The sequence below is a fragment of the Cervus elaphus genome, chromosome 1, assembly GCF_910594005.1.
Source record: "Cervus elaphus chromosome 1, mCerEla1.1, whole genome shotgun sequence".
Taxonomy (NCBI): Eukaryota; Metazoa; Chordata; class Mammalia; order Artiodactyla; family Cervidae; genus Cervus; species Cervus elaphus.
Genome location: NC_057815.1, coordinates 53826510 through 53840362, shown reverse-complemented (window position 1 = coordinate 53840362; position 13853 = coordinate 53826510).

Sequence of the window (13853 nt, the reverse complement as noted above, 5' to 3'; positions counted from 1 at the left end):
TCAACAGGGGAATGAGCAAATAAAACATGGTATATTCACTCAGTGGCACGCTATTCAGCAGTCAAAACAAATTAGCATAGCCTCAAGAGTAAATCTCAGATATTAACATGGATAAATTTCAAAAACAGAATGTTAAGGGAAAAGCAAATAGTCTTTTCATGTAGTATGAGTCTATATTTTAAGTTAATATGTTTTAAAATGTGAAAAACCATATAAAACATTGTTTGGAAATATATGCCTATGTAGTGAAAGTATGAAAACATAGAATGATAAACATTAAATTCATAAAAAAGTAAATGGATCTCTTTAACAGCACACATTAACTATAATGTTTATTTTTTTAAAAAAGAAAAAATACATCTGAAACAAGTATGGCAAAATAAGGTTCATTAACAAAAGTGTTTGGTGTGTTATGTTGGGTTGGCCAAAAATTTCATTCAGATTTCTCTATAAGATGGTACAGCTGAATGAAATTTTTGCCCAAACCACCTTGGTTTTCTTATGTTTGAAATATGAGAGGAAGAACCCTCAGGTCCCTGGTCTCTGAGTTTTCCCCAAAAGCATGCTTATGGCTTGGGAAAGCAAAAGGCAGAAATGTTTTCTGCCCTTATATTATATCCAGCAGTTTTCCTAGAGACTTGGCCCTCCTTAATGCACCTCTCATCTAGGATGTTCAGTGACTTTGAAATCATTTCAGCACCAGCTCAGTGCTGTCCAAAACAAAAATTAAGAACTGTTCCTTTTCTATATAGGAGTTTGTAGGATGCTAAAACTGAAATGTGTTTAAAAAAAAAATGTTTGGGATAGCACAGTAGGAAGGAGTGAGTCATAATTCATTCTGCTGAAGGAATGGATACAGAAAAAGCAAAGAATTGGGCTTTGAAGTCTACTTAAGAGTTGGCAAGACAAAGAAGATGACAGTGTGAGTAAGGAAAGCAAGGTATGGAATTGTATCATGGGGCTGGAGGGCAGCATCTTGATTGGACACGTACTTCAGAAAAATCCTTCTGGCAGTGGCAGAGGATGGAAAATCTGAAGAAAAAAAGACTTAGAGATTGGTTAGAAATCATTGAAAAAAGTGTTTCAATGGAAGGTGATGAAAACCTTGACGATGACACAGTGATTTTGGTTATAGTTTCCCTGCAAAACTACAAATTAATTGAAGGTGGGGAAATGGCTTAATCTGGTTTTATCTGTATGTACCCCACAGATCCTACAGTTGTACCCGGCATATGATAGGAGCTCAATGAATACAAGTTGATGGAAAGAAATGAGACAGGAAGCAGGCAGCTCATCCCTCCTTTGACAGATAAAAAGACTGAGAGTAGGAGAGGAGGAGTGATGTTTTCAAGGATATCTTTAGCTGGAAGCTTACAGCAAAGAGCTCTGCAACCACTCTGCTAACAAATTAAGAAGCATGTAGGTTTTTTTTTTTTTTTTTTTAATTATTTGCTTATTTGGCTGTGCCGGCTCTTAGTTGCAACACACAGGATCTTCAGTTTTCATTGTAGCATGCAGGATTTTCAGTTGTGGCATGCAAAATCACAGTTGCGGCCTGTGGGGCCTAGTTCCCTGACCAAGGACCAAACCCAGGCCCCTTGCATTGGAAGTATACAATCTTAGCCTCTGGACCACCAGGGAAGTCCCACACATAAGTTTCTAAAGACAAAGCCTAGACAGGTAAAGTTCCGTTGCAATCAGTTTCCTCATAAATCTGTGTTCTTCGTGAGGAAGTACTTTCTCATTCCCTTAGGCAGAAAAAGAGTTCCTTTAAAATAGGCTAAATTCCCCAAGATGAATAATATGAGACAATAGTGCTTTACCTGGCCTGGGTCCAAATAACAGGCTCTATTCAGGTGACTCTGAAAACACCTGATTGTGTGCCTTTGGCATTGTGGGCAGGGCAAGCCCAGCAGCAGTGAGAACTTTACAAGTCCTTTGTTCTGCCACCATGAGGTAATTGGCTCTCCACCCCAACATAAATTTCCAGCCACCTGAACAAAATTCACCTACGTTAACAGCCTACATGCAAAGCAAAACCACCTCCACAGTGCATACAGGTGTGAAATGCTCCACATCCACCCTCCGTGATTCCTCTGGCCTGGAGAGACTCAGTTCTCTGTGTAGGAATAAATGAAAGAATGAAGATAGAGGCTGACACTTTCTCTGTGCTTGCTGTGTGCTACCAATGTTCTAAGTATTTTATAGGTGTTAATCTTGAACTCCTGACCACATCACTGTGGTATAAGTGCTATCGTTATTTACATTTTATAGATGAGGAAAGAAGGCCCAGAGTGGTTGAACACTTACACTGGATCCCATGGAACCAGGATTTGGGCAAAGGCACCCTGGCTCCAGAACCTAAACTTTCTTATACTTTGTACTCAGTACAAGGTGGCTTGAAGGAAAAAAAAAAAATACTTAAGAAAGTGGCATGAAGCAAGGGCAAGCATTGTGGCCAGGCTCAGATCACAAGAAGATGGCATGAACCTGTCGCATTTATTTATTCATTTGTTTATTATTTAACACTCACTGAGGGCCTACCATGTGCAAGGCAGAAGGGATAAAATACATAAACCTACCATTAAGATGCTCAGAGCCCAAAGAAGGAGGCAGGCCAGTAATATGCAGCATGAAGAGGCCTGGTAAGTTGAAAGGTGGGGAGCTGGGGAAGCAAAGATGAAGCAGCTTGCTTTACTTAAAGTGGTTCCCATGCTTTACTCTGCACTGAAATCACCTGAGATCTCTAAAAATGATGCCTGGCTCCCACCCCTAGCCTTTACGACCTAATTGGCACTGGGAGTTTTAAAAGCTAATGTTCAGCAAAATTTAGGAAACATTGACCTAACAGATCATAAGCTGGTTTGCAAGTAACACAAAACCTAACTGAAATTATCTTAAGGAAAAATAATGAAAAGAAAAGGAGGGGCATGGGGCTTAATGTATTGGGGTACAATAAAAAAAGGGGGACAAAAGCAAAAGATACAAACTTCCAGGTATAAATGAGTCATAGAGATGTCATGTGTACCATGGTAACTATAGTTAATAATACCATGTTACATATTTGAAAGTTGCCAAGAGTAGATCTTAAAAGGTTTTATCATAAGAAAAACATTCTTTTGGTAACTATGTATAGTGACAGATGTTAAGGAGGTAATCATTTTGCAACATACAAATATCCAATTGTTGTCTTGTACAACTGAAACTGGTATGTTATACGTCAACTATACCTCAATTTTTGAAAAAAAGGAGAAACAAAGGGTATACGGTTTTGAGAAGGGTTTGATTCAGTCTTGAAGATGTCACCAGGGTGAGGTTTTCCTCGTTCCCCAGTGATGGCTCCATTCGCAGGCTCCCCTTGGTTGCAAGCTGCAGCAGTTCTGGTCTGTACCTTGTTTCTTCATGTCCAGTGCGAAGAAGATGTTTGATTCCCTCCTAGCGCAAAGAAAAGCCCGGAACTGCATTCCATTGACTGACTGGGGCCTGAACAACTTGCTGGAGGCAGAGAGGTGGAAACCGCTGACTGGCTCAGCCTGTTTTGTAGTTTTATTTTTGTTTGGTTTTGTTTGTTTACTTTTCCTAAGTGTGATTTGCTCAGTTTGATAAAAGAGGTGTGACCAAGTTGTCAGGAAAAAAAAGAGGGAAAAGCTGAAGCAAAAGTGATTTTCCATAGAGACTGAAAGCAGATAAGTGGTTACCAGGGGTGGGAGAAAGGGCAAGGGAGAGGGATGGCTTAAAGGATGTGGGGTTTCCTTTTGAGGTGATCACAATGATCTGGAATGAAATAGTGATGCTAGTTGTGTAACACTGTAAGTTTACTGAATACCACTGAATTTTTTACTTTGAAATGGTGAATTTTTTGTTATGTGTACTTTAATCATCCCATCCCCCTAACACACACACACAGTGATTTTATATACCTTGCTTGGTGGGTTTTATGTGGATCATTTTATTTAATCCTAACAACAAAACTAATTCAACTTTGGGGAATTTCCTGGTAGTTGAGTGGTTGGAACTCTGCTTTCACTACCAAGGGTGCAGGTTCAGTTAGAGAACTAAGATCTTGTAAGCCATGTGGCACAGCCACAAAGAAATAAAAATTAAAATTAATACAACTTTATAACTACTTGATTATTCCCATTTTACACAAGAAAAAACTGAGGTTCAGAGAGATGATTAATTTATCCAAGATCACACAACTAGATTTGAGACTCTAATTCGAGCTGATTTAACTACAACACCCAAATTCTTAAACCCTCTCTCATATTGCCTCTACAGCTACATAATTTCATATCTATATATATAGATAATATAATAGATCCATATTCAAAGTATTGATGGTCCAAATCTCTGAGTGATGAGACTATATTTTATTATTCTTTTTGATTGGGCATGATTTTTATTTAAAAAAGATAAATCCTATTTTTAATATAAGGAAGAAAAAGGTTTTTATAAGTACAGCACTTCTCTGAAGGAGATGTTGTGGAAACAACTAGAGAAGATGTGAAACTTCACAGGGACACAGGCGTGTCTGTTTGCAGGCTGTGGAAGGAGCACGAACTCCAAGGCAATAAGGAAGACTTCTCAAGGGGGTGAGCCAGAGCACAGTCTGGAAGGGAATTGAAAGTCATCAGTGGGTGGAAAGGAGGAGAGGGAATAGCCGGGCTGAAGCCCTGAGGCCAGGGTGGGGAGGGTCAGGATCCAGTTGGGCTGTGTTTCAGGGCACCACTTTCCAGGGCTTCCATCTGCCCCCCGCTTCCAGGTCCCTCTGCTCCTCCTCTGCCCGGAGTGAATGACACCCCACAAAGCTGCTTTGCTCCGTCTGTCCACCGGGCAGCCACAGCTTTATTCTGAGATGCTTTCCTCAGTCCTCTGGGGAATAGAAAACCTCGAGGGCTGGCCTCCCAGGCATTCTTAGAAGGCCGCTGTGGCCATGCCTTCCTGCTTTGTCCTGGGATCCTGTGACTCTCGGGCACAAACCCAGAGCAGCCCTCACTCAATCACTTCTTTGATTTTCTCCCAGTTGGACTGTCCGGGCTTGTTGGCCAGTGGGAGGGTGCTGAGTGGTGAACTGTGCAGAGAAACGACGATTGTATTTCTTTGGGTCAAAAGTCAAGTTTCTTTGCTGAAACGGCTGTGCAGAGAGGGCTCAGACCCCTTCAGATGAGACAAGGCCTAACCCAGTTTGCCTAAAGAGCAAGTTGCCCAATGACTAGCAGGTCTACAACTTAACACCCCCTGACAGTGTTTTACATCTTTGAGGGTATGTCCATCCCTTTTTAAATTTTTTGCCATGTTTTTGGCACGTTAAACATTTTAAATTAACATGTCTAAGAGTCTTTCCTCTTTTTTTTAGCCACACCATGGGGCTTGCAGGATCTTAGTTGCCAGATCAGGGGTTGAATCTGGGCCACCCCAGTGAAAGTGCTGAGTCCTAACCACTGGACTAGGAAGGAATTCCCTTCCTATTCCTAGTAAGAATATATCACATTTGTAGTACATTTATAATTAATGAGACACGTGCTTCTGGTAAATTTCAGAGTGACCAAGTGATCCAAGCTTAGTCTCAGAAACTGGACAGACCAGGGTTTAAATCCTAGTTCTACCAGATACTAGGACATGATATTTAACCTTCTTGATCTTTGGCTTCTCCAAGTGTGATGGTTAATTTTATGTGTCAACTTGACTAGGTCACAGGGTACTCAGATATCTAGTTAAACATTATTTCTAGGTGTGCCTGTGAGCATGTTTCTGGATGAGATCAGTGTTTGAATCAGTAGACTGAGAGAAACATGTGGCCTTCCCTGGTGTGGGTGGGCATCACCCACATCCTTTGAAGGCCTGGATGGAACAAAAAGAGAGAAGAAGGGAGAAATCACTCTCTTAGCCTGTTGAGCTAGAACATTCGTTTCTTCCTGCCCTTGGACTGGGACTCACACCATTGGCTCCCATGGTTCTCAGGCCTCCAGACTTGGTATGAAACCACACCACCTGCTTTCCAGGGTCTCCTACTTGCTGATAGCAGACCGCGGCCTTCTCAGTCTCCATAATCAACTGAGCGAATTTCTTGTGATAAATTGATCTGTGTCTTTACCTATATCTAATCTCTTATTTGTTCCGCTTCTCTGAAACACCCTACTACACCAAGCATAAAATTGGGCTAATAATCTCAGTCCATAATTCTCAGAAGTATCTTGTATGGATGATGTGAAGATGTGTAAAGTAATGACGGTCCACTGTAGGCCCACGAGAAGTGGCAGTCTTATTTACCTAGTGTATCAGTTAGGGTTTGATCGGGGAATCAGGGCCACACTGTGATATGGGATGAGGGGTGATTATAGACAGAGAAGTTCACTCAGCCAAGGCAGCTGGTGAAGAGGTCTGGGGATGCTGTTGCCTTGATGTCTCCTAAGGGCCTGAAGTTGTGTGGGCCAGCAGGGTTGGCAGGTGAGAAGACAACACAGATGTGAAACAAACAAACAAAAACAACAACAAAAACCAGAGCACATGGAACACTGACAGCCCTTGAAGAGAAGCTGGAATTTGTGTCTATTTCTCACCACCTCCTCCTTTGACAGCCTGGTGGCCCCAAGGGAGTTCTGGGAAACCCCGTTCTAGCTTCGTAAGTTGCTACAATATGAAATAGTCACACTTACAAATAGGAGGGAAAACAGCTAACATTGAGTCAGAGCCAACAATACACCTTCATGTATGTTTGTCACCAGATTTACTCTATACTCTGTGCTTACCAAATGAGGCGTATTATCTCCATCACCTGTTCCAAGTCTACTGGAACCGGGTTGTTGAGGCCTGAGCACTTTCCACCAGAATTTGACCCGTGATGCTGAACTGGGCCTTTTTTGTTTGGGGGTTTCAGCCCTGTCATTGTACCACTGAGTGCCCCTGCAGACCCCACACGTCTGGACAAGGGGAAGAATCAGCTCTCTGAACCCATCAGAGGCTGGGCTGCCCCGGGTAGTTTCTTGCCATCTAAGCTGCATCTAGGAGAAGGATTTGAATAGAAGAGCAGTTGGGCAGGAATTTAATTTTAATTAAAATGTATTTATCTGCTACAAAATGCATGGAACTTAGAGAAAAGCTTCATGTGAGGTGGTATGTGGGTGGGATCAGAGTGAGGAGTGGGCGGTAGAAGAGGAAGTCAGGATGACGTATAAGGATATTGCTGAGAGGTGAAAAGCACAAATTCCTTCTGAGCATTCGTTTGGGCCAAAGTCCATGGCAACGATCCAGACCCACTGGAGAAACAGCGGTGGATGGTACAAACACCTTGTTTAATAGATTGCTTTTGAATACCTCCTCTTTTATTCTTTCAACAAATATTTACTGACACCTCCCAGGTGCTGGGTGCTATTTCAGCTACACACACGGAGGGTATAGCATTGATAAACTTACTTTTGCTCATCTCAAGGAGTTTAAGGTCGGGATTTAGATAACTCTATAGTTTAGAATGGGTTTCCCCAGAAGCAGACCCTGAGAAGAGAATCTGAGTTCAAGCAGTTTATTTGGGAAGTAACTCTGGAAAGCATCAGGAAAGAACTGAGGAGGTGATAAGAGGGAACCATTATAGAACATGTTAATAAGCAACCACGGCTGTGGGCATCTGGGCTCTGCCCTTCTGGAGATCTCTGGGACAGAGACAGATATTGCACATACCTCCAGGACATCCCACTTGAGGCTGAGACATTTGGGCTATGTATCTGCCAACTCTTGCCCACTCTTGTTTGAAGGCTACTCCAGTGGTGTTAAGTCTCCAGTACTCTGGCCTGCCCTATGCATTGGCTGAGCTTGCTGCAGAGGCCAGAGGAAACCCACAGGTATGGAGTCACAGGTGCTTGCAATTGAGAGCCATTTGTGTATATGAAAACCAGCTGCTGCTGCTAAGTCACTTCAGCCGTATCCGACTCTGTGTGACCCCATAGATGGCAGCCCACCAGGCTCCCTCATTCCTGGGATTCTCCAGGCAAGAACACTGGAGTGGGTTGCCATTTCCTTCTCCAAAGCATGAAAGTGAAAAGTGAAAGTGGAGTCGCTCAGTCGTGTCGGACTCTTAGCGACCCCATGGACCGCAGCCTACCAGGCTCCTCCATCCATGGGATTTTCCAGGCAAGAGTACTGGAGTGGGGTGCCATTGCCTTCTCCGATGAAAACCAGCAGCATCTGCTATACCCACCCAGCATATAACCATCTATCCCTTCTCCTCCCTTCCTAACCATCTCAGCTTTCATTCAGGTGTCCCTGTCTGTCCCCTGCAGCCTGAGTGTCTCAGGGGAAGCTGAGCCCACCCCAGCTCCAGGCAGGGGCCCTAACTGGCACAGCCAATCAGCATATTCCAGACCTCTGGCTGTGGTATGGGTTCAAGGAGGCATGTGACTCAGTCCAATCAGAGTGGATCTCAGGACTCCTACTTGGAATGCTGGGTCAGAAATGTTTTTTGGTATCAGGTGGCTTCTGGCATTGAAAACTTTTTCGGTACTGGCTACAGGGAGAAAAAAATCAGCCTGAAGACAAAACCAACACAAGGGAGGGCAGAGTCAAGAGGATTGTAAAGGATAGCTGGAACTTTACTTCTTCAGTCAGCGGAGTCTCCTACACTCCTATTGTAGTCAGGTCTCTTCCAATCACATGTGGGACACAGCGACTGGTAGCCCTGACTTCCAGGGAGAGAGAGCTTCTCTTGCGCTACCTATACACTGGTCCTGAAAAAGAAATCTGCTTGGACCATATGCATGTCTGTTGGACCTGTCACCACTGAGCCTATATGGCTGGCTGGGCCTAGGTGCTATGTCCAGTCTTGTAACCAGGAGTAGGGAGTCAGTTAGATTCACCCTGTCATATACCAGCTCCTGGGAGACTTTGGGTGAGTGGCTTCACTCCTCCAAGGTTGCATTTTCTTCATTTCTAAGGTGTGGATGATAATTACCCACCTTAAAATGTGGCTGAAGATACACAAGTGTAGCACTGGGAGGGGCCATGTCCCTGACTTGGAGTTGCTCATAACGGTGTCTCTTAGAGACTCCAGTTCTCTGCCCCCTTATTGATACCAGCCCCCAAGTTACTTTAATCAAAACCCATATATGTCATGTACTATGTACATGTGTTCTAAGCACACATCTCCATCTAACTATGCTATCCTATACCTATTCCCATATTATAGGTGAGGAACCTGCTGTACAGAGAGGTTAAGAACTTGCCCAAGGTCACCCAGTTAAAAAGTGGCAGAGTTGGGATTCAAACTCAGGCATCTTGACTTCAGGGCTTGTGCGACTAACTACTTGACTATGATGTCTCTTAGATTAACTGCATTTGTGGGGTGGATATATGTTAGATGGATACACAGATGGACTTGAGTGAGTCCCCTCCATGGGCTAGAACAGAAGAGAGTATCCCCATCCTTGCCCCTAACCAGCTACCCGTGGTGGTCTGGGGAGATTCGTTGAATGAGAGCAGTGTGTTCTAGAGTGGGCTTCAGGTTTGCATGAACAGGACTCTGCCAGGGCAGCAGTTGGGCCCAGCCTGCCATGAGGATGCAGTCAGTTTGGCGGTATTGTTTAGTCTCTGGTGTCTCTAGGGGCCAGAACTGTATCCTTGGATTTCACAAGTGGCTTTGAGTATGTGTGTACCTACCTGTGACTCAGCCTCTACCATCTCCCCAGGCTGTTTGGAGCTGGGGTCAGACTACTTTCATGATCCTGTGTCTCCTCCCCTCTCCTCCGCATACCCACTCTGTTTGCTCCGGTCCTTACATCACCTTCTGCCTGTGGCCTCATCTCTCCATCACTGACCTTCCCATCCTTGCAGCCAAAGGCACACATTCCCCAAAGTGCTGCGGTGGCTCTGAGGGCATTATTGATTTTGACAGGTGCCATCTCTGCTCCAAACTGTCTCTGGAAAATGCACTGAATGTGTGGAAGGCCTGGTGAGTTCCTAGTGACCTTGAAAACTTTGTATGTCTTATCTGTGAGAAACAGTGTGTTCTGCAGCCATCAGGGTGATAAGGGACTGGAACAAAGCCCCAGTGATCCTGCTTCTCGCACAGTCCTGAGTCTGTTTGAGAGAGGTAAAAATGTTTCCACTTCCTGGCTTAGAAAATCCTTCTTCAAAGATACCTCCCAAGGAGGATAGGCGCCAGTCAGCCTTTTCTCATCATCTAACAAGGTCATCCAACTCTGTGTAGATATCAGCCTTCCTCCTCTTTCTAAATATTCTTGCCTGGAGAATCCCATGGACAGAGGAGCCTGGCAGGCAACAGTCTATTGATCGCAAGAGTTGGACACAACTAAGCGACTAAGCACAAACCTCTTTCTAAAAGACTGAAGTCCTTTGAAAGTGGTTTGGGGAGGAAGTGGGTGAGACCACACTCACTGTCCAGTTTTATCCCTTCGTGGAACATCTGTATGTAAGGAAGGGGTCTGACCTTTTCTCCCTTTCTGAGGAAGGGAACAGACCCTTTCTCATTTGGAGGAGGAGGCTCAGGTGGTGATTCTTTTCCCTAACATTCAAACGCTGTGAGACACACTCAGACTTCTCTGCAGAAAATCTCTGCATTGGGAATCCACTTAGTTCAACTCTGACCTTTCTTCAAGCCAACTGCTTGGCTGAAAATAAGAAGCCAGGCCTGATTCCCCCCTCCCTGCCTCCTGCCTCAGCCCCACCCTGGGACACCATCAGGTGGATAACTGACAAGGATGGAGATCACCAGCTGGAGTTCTTTCAGGAGGAGGCATGCGCAGTGGTGCTGAGACCCACTGCTTCCAGTCTGAGATACAGATATTTTTAGAATGAATCTGGGCCTTCCTTTTCTCCCTTCCTCTGATGCTAATGTGGCCATCTGCATCTCCCAGACAACCTTCACAAGCTCACATTCGCCATCCCAGAAGAGTGGGCTGGGGAGAGATTGTCATTAAATATAGAACACTAAGCCATGGCCCAAGGATGTTGAGTTTGCCTGGCATGCTCAGAGTGAAGTAGGAGCGTTAGAGACCTGGAACCCACTTTTGTACTCTGTGACTCTCATGGTACCTTCCCTTCCCGATTAATGTGTAAATTTCTTGAATCTCTTCAGTGAGGGTCTTATATAATATTTTCTTTAAGTTGACTCTAACATTGTAAGATCTTTTCTTTGACGATCTTAGTTGTATAAACTCCCAACACAGAGTCCAGGCTACCACTTTGTCCAGAGAAAGGACAATTGTGATCTGTTTCCATTCCTTTCCACCTCCTAGGGAGATGGCCAGCAAGGGTGGCTTGGATGTAGCAAGAGACTCTGACCACTGATTCAAGAAGTCTCAATGCTTATCTCCCTGCAATCAACCTTCATCAGCTCCCAGCTTGCCCTACATCCCAGGAAAAGCTCACTCTTCAGCCCTCAGACTCACCTAACAGGGGCCTTTCTTATCTGAGACCCCCAAGTCAAAAAGTTTGGGAATAGGACTGGGAGAGGAGGCAGAGGTCCTAGGAACACATTGATAAGTTTGAGCTTTTGAGCTAATAGAATTTCTATGCTGAGCAGTGCTATCTCATTGTGGTGGGCACACAGTGTTCCTGAAGTAGAGTTAAATTTGTTTATTTGGAGAATACATGCCATAGATAAAGGTGACAGGAATCATAAAAAATAAAAGTGATAAAGAACACAGCCCCCCAGCACTGTGTCCTTCTGATTATTTATCAGCTGAGTAAGTTACATGAATGCAAGAATCATATTCAGCTCACAGTAGCATCAGTGAAATGAATGAATGACTGTCTCCATCTCCATCCCTAGCATGGGTGTCTCAAGCTCAGACCAGAAGCAAGAAGCTTGTGTCTAGTGAGGATCTGGGCTGAGGGCAGAGGTAATGCTGTTTCTTCCATCAGTCACTCTGTAAATAAGGCAGGGCCATGTTGGTCTCATCTCTGTCCCTGACAGTGCCCAGGCCTGAGCTCACTGGAATGTTTGGATGGACTGGGGCTGCTCAGGCCCCAGAGGAGTTTCTTCAGGGATAGACCTGGCCTGTCCAGTGCTCTAGAAGTATAGGCAGGACTGCAGAAACCCCAGTGCACAGTGATTAGGCATGCAGTTTTCTGGAATCCAGAATCAAATCTAGGCTCTGAAACTTATTAACCATGTGACCTTGATAAGATACTTTACTTCTTGAGTTTCCACATCTGCAAAAGTAGATGATAATAAAAATGCACACCATGCAGAGCCACTGTCAGAATTAAATGAGCTAATGTGTGCAGAAGACACTTCATCAACTGGCATCACAGGCAGAGTTGCACCACAGTGGAGTGTTGGCCCCTCTGAGAATCAATGCTGACTGAGTCTTGCAAACTGAGCAGGGATGACTTTTGCTGAAAGTTCATCTGCAGGAAGTGGATTGAACTCTGAAGATGCTAAGCGAACAGCCAAGTAGGACAATCCCTGGGAAAACCCTAAAGGCCTCAAATAGGATCACATATAAGGGGCATGGGAAAAAATAAACCCCAGGTTTGATAGGGACAAACTGCTCTGTTTGAACTTGCCTGGCAAGGGAACATAGTCTCTTCAGAGGGTGCTCTGATGCTGTGGAAATTCCAGCAGCCTGGAGACACGATACTGTTTTCTTACTGCCCAAGCCTGCCTGTTCTCCTATCCTTGGGTCAGCTCTGTCCCAAAAACATTTATATTGGGCCAAGCCCATGACAGGCGCCTAGGCCCCAGAGGTCAGACATACCTCCTGCAGGTCGGATGCCTGTTTCGTTATCACCGCTACCAGGGCAGTCTGCTCAAGGTGTCTGCAGTATTTACAGTTCACAAAGCAGTTCCACACCCCTCTCCCTCTCACTGTTCACAGTCTTTTCTGTGAATAGTGCTCTCTGGAGCTGGGGGCAACCAAGGAGGGTGGGCAGAGCAGAGATTAAGGTAGCCATTTGATAGACAAGAGAAGAGGGTGCTTGAATGATTTGACTAAAGTAACAGGTGAAAATTGCATAGGAACATGGAATGTTCGGTCCATGAATCAAGGTAAATTGGAAGTGGTCAAACAGGAGATGGCAAGAGTGAACATCATCATTTTAGGAATCAGCAAACTAAAATGGACTAGAATGGGTGAATTTAACTCAGATGACCATTATATCTACTACTGTGGGCAAGAATCCCTTAGAAGAAATGGAGTAGCCCTCACAGTCAACAAAAGAGTCTGAAATGCAGTACTTGGATGCAGTCTCAAAAATGACAGAATGATCTCTGTTCATTTTCAAGGCAAATCATTCAATATCATTGTAATCCAAGTCTATGCCCCAACCAGTAATGCCGAAGAAGCTGAAGTTCTATGGAGGTTCTATGGAGACCTACAAGATCTTCTAGAACTAACACCCCCAAAAGATGTCCTTTTCATTATAGGAGACTGAAATGCAAAAGGAGTTGTCTGAGGAGGCCTTACAAAAAGCTGAGAAAAGAAGAGAAGCTAAAGGCAAAAGAGAAAAGGAAAGATACACCCATTTGAATGCAGAATTCCAAAGAATAGCAAGGAGAGATAAGAAAGCCTTCCTCAGTAATCAATGCAAAGGAAATAGAGGAAAACAATAGAACGGGAAAGACTAGAGATCTCTTCAAGAAAATTAGAGATACCAAAGGAACATTTCATGCAAAGATGAGCACAATAAAGGACAGAAATAGTATGGACCTAGTGGAAGCAGAAGATATTAAGAAGAGGTGGAATACACAGAACTATATAAAAAAGATCTTCATGACCCAGATAACCATGATGGTGTGATCACTCACCTAGAGCCAGACATCCTGGAGTGCAAAGTCAAGTGGGTCTTAGGAAGCATCATTATGAACAAAGCTAGTGGAGGCGATGCAATTCCAGCTGAGC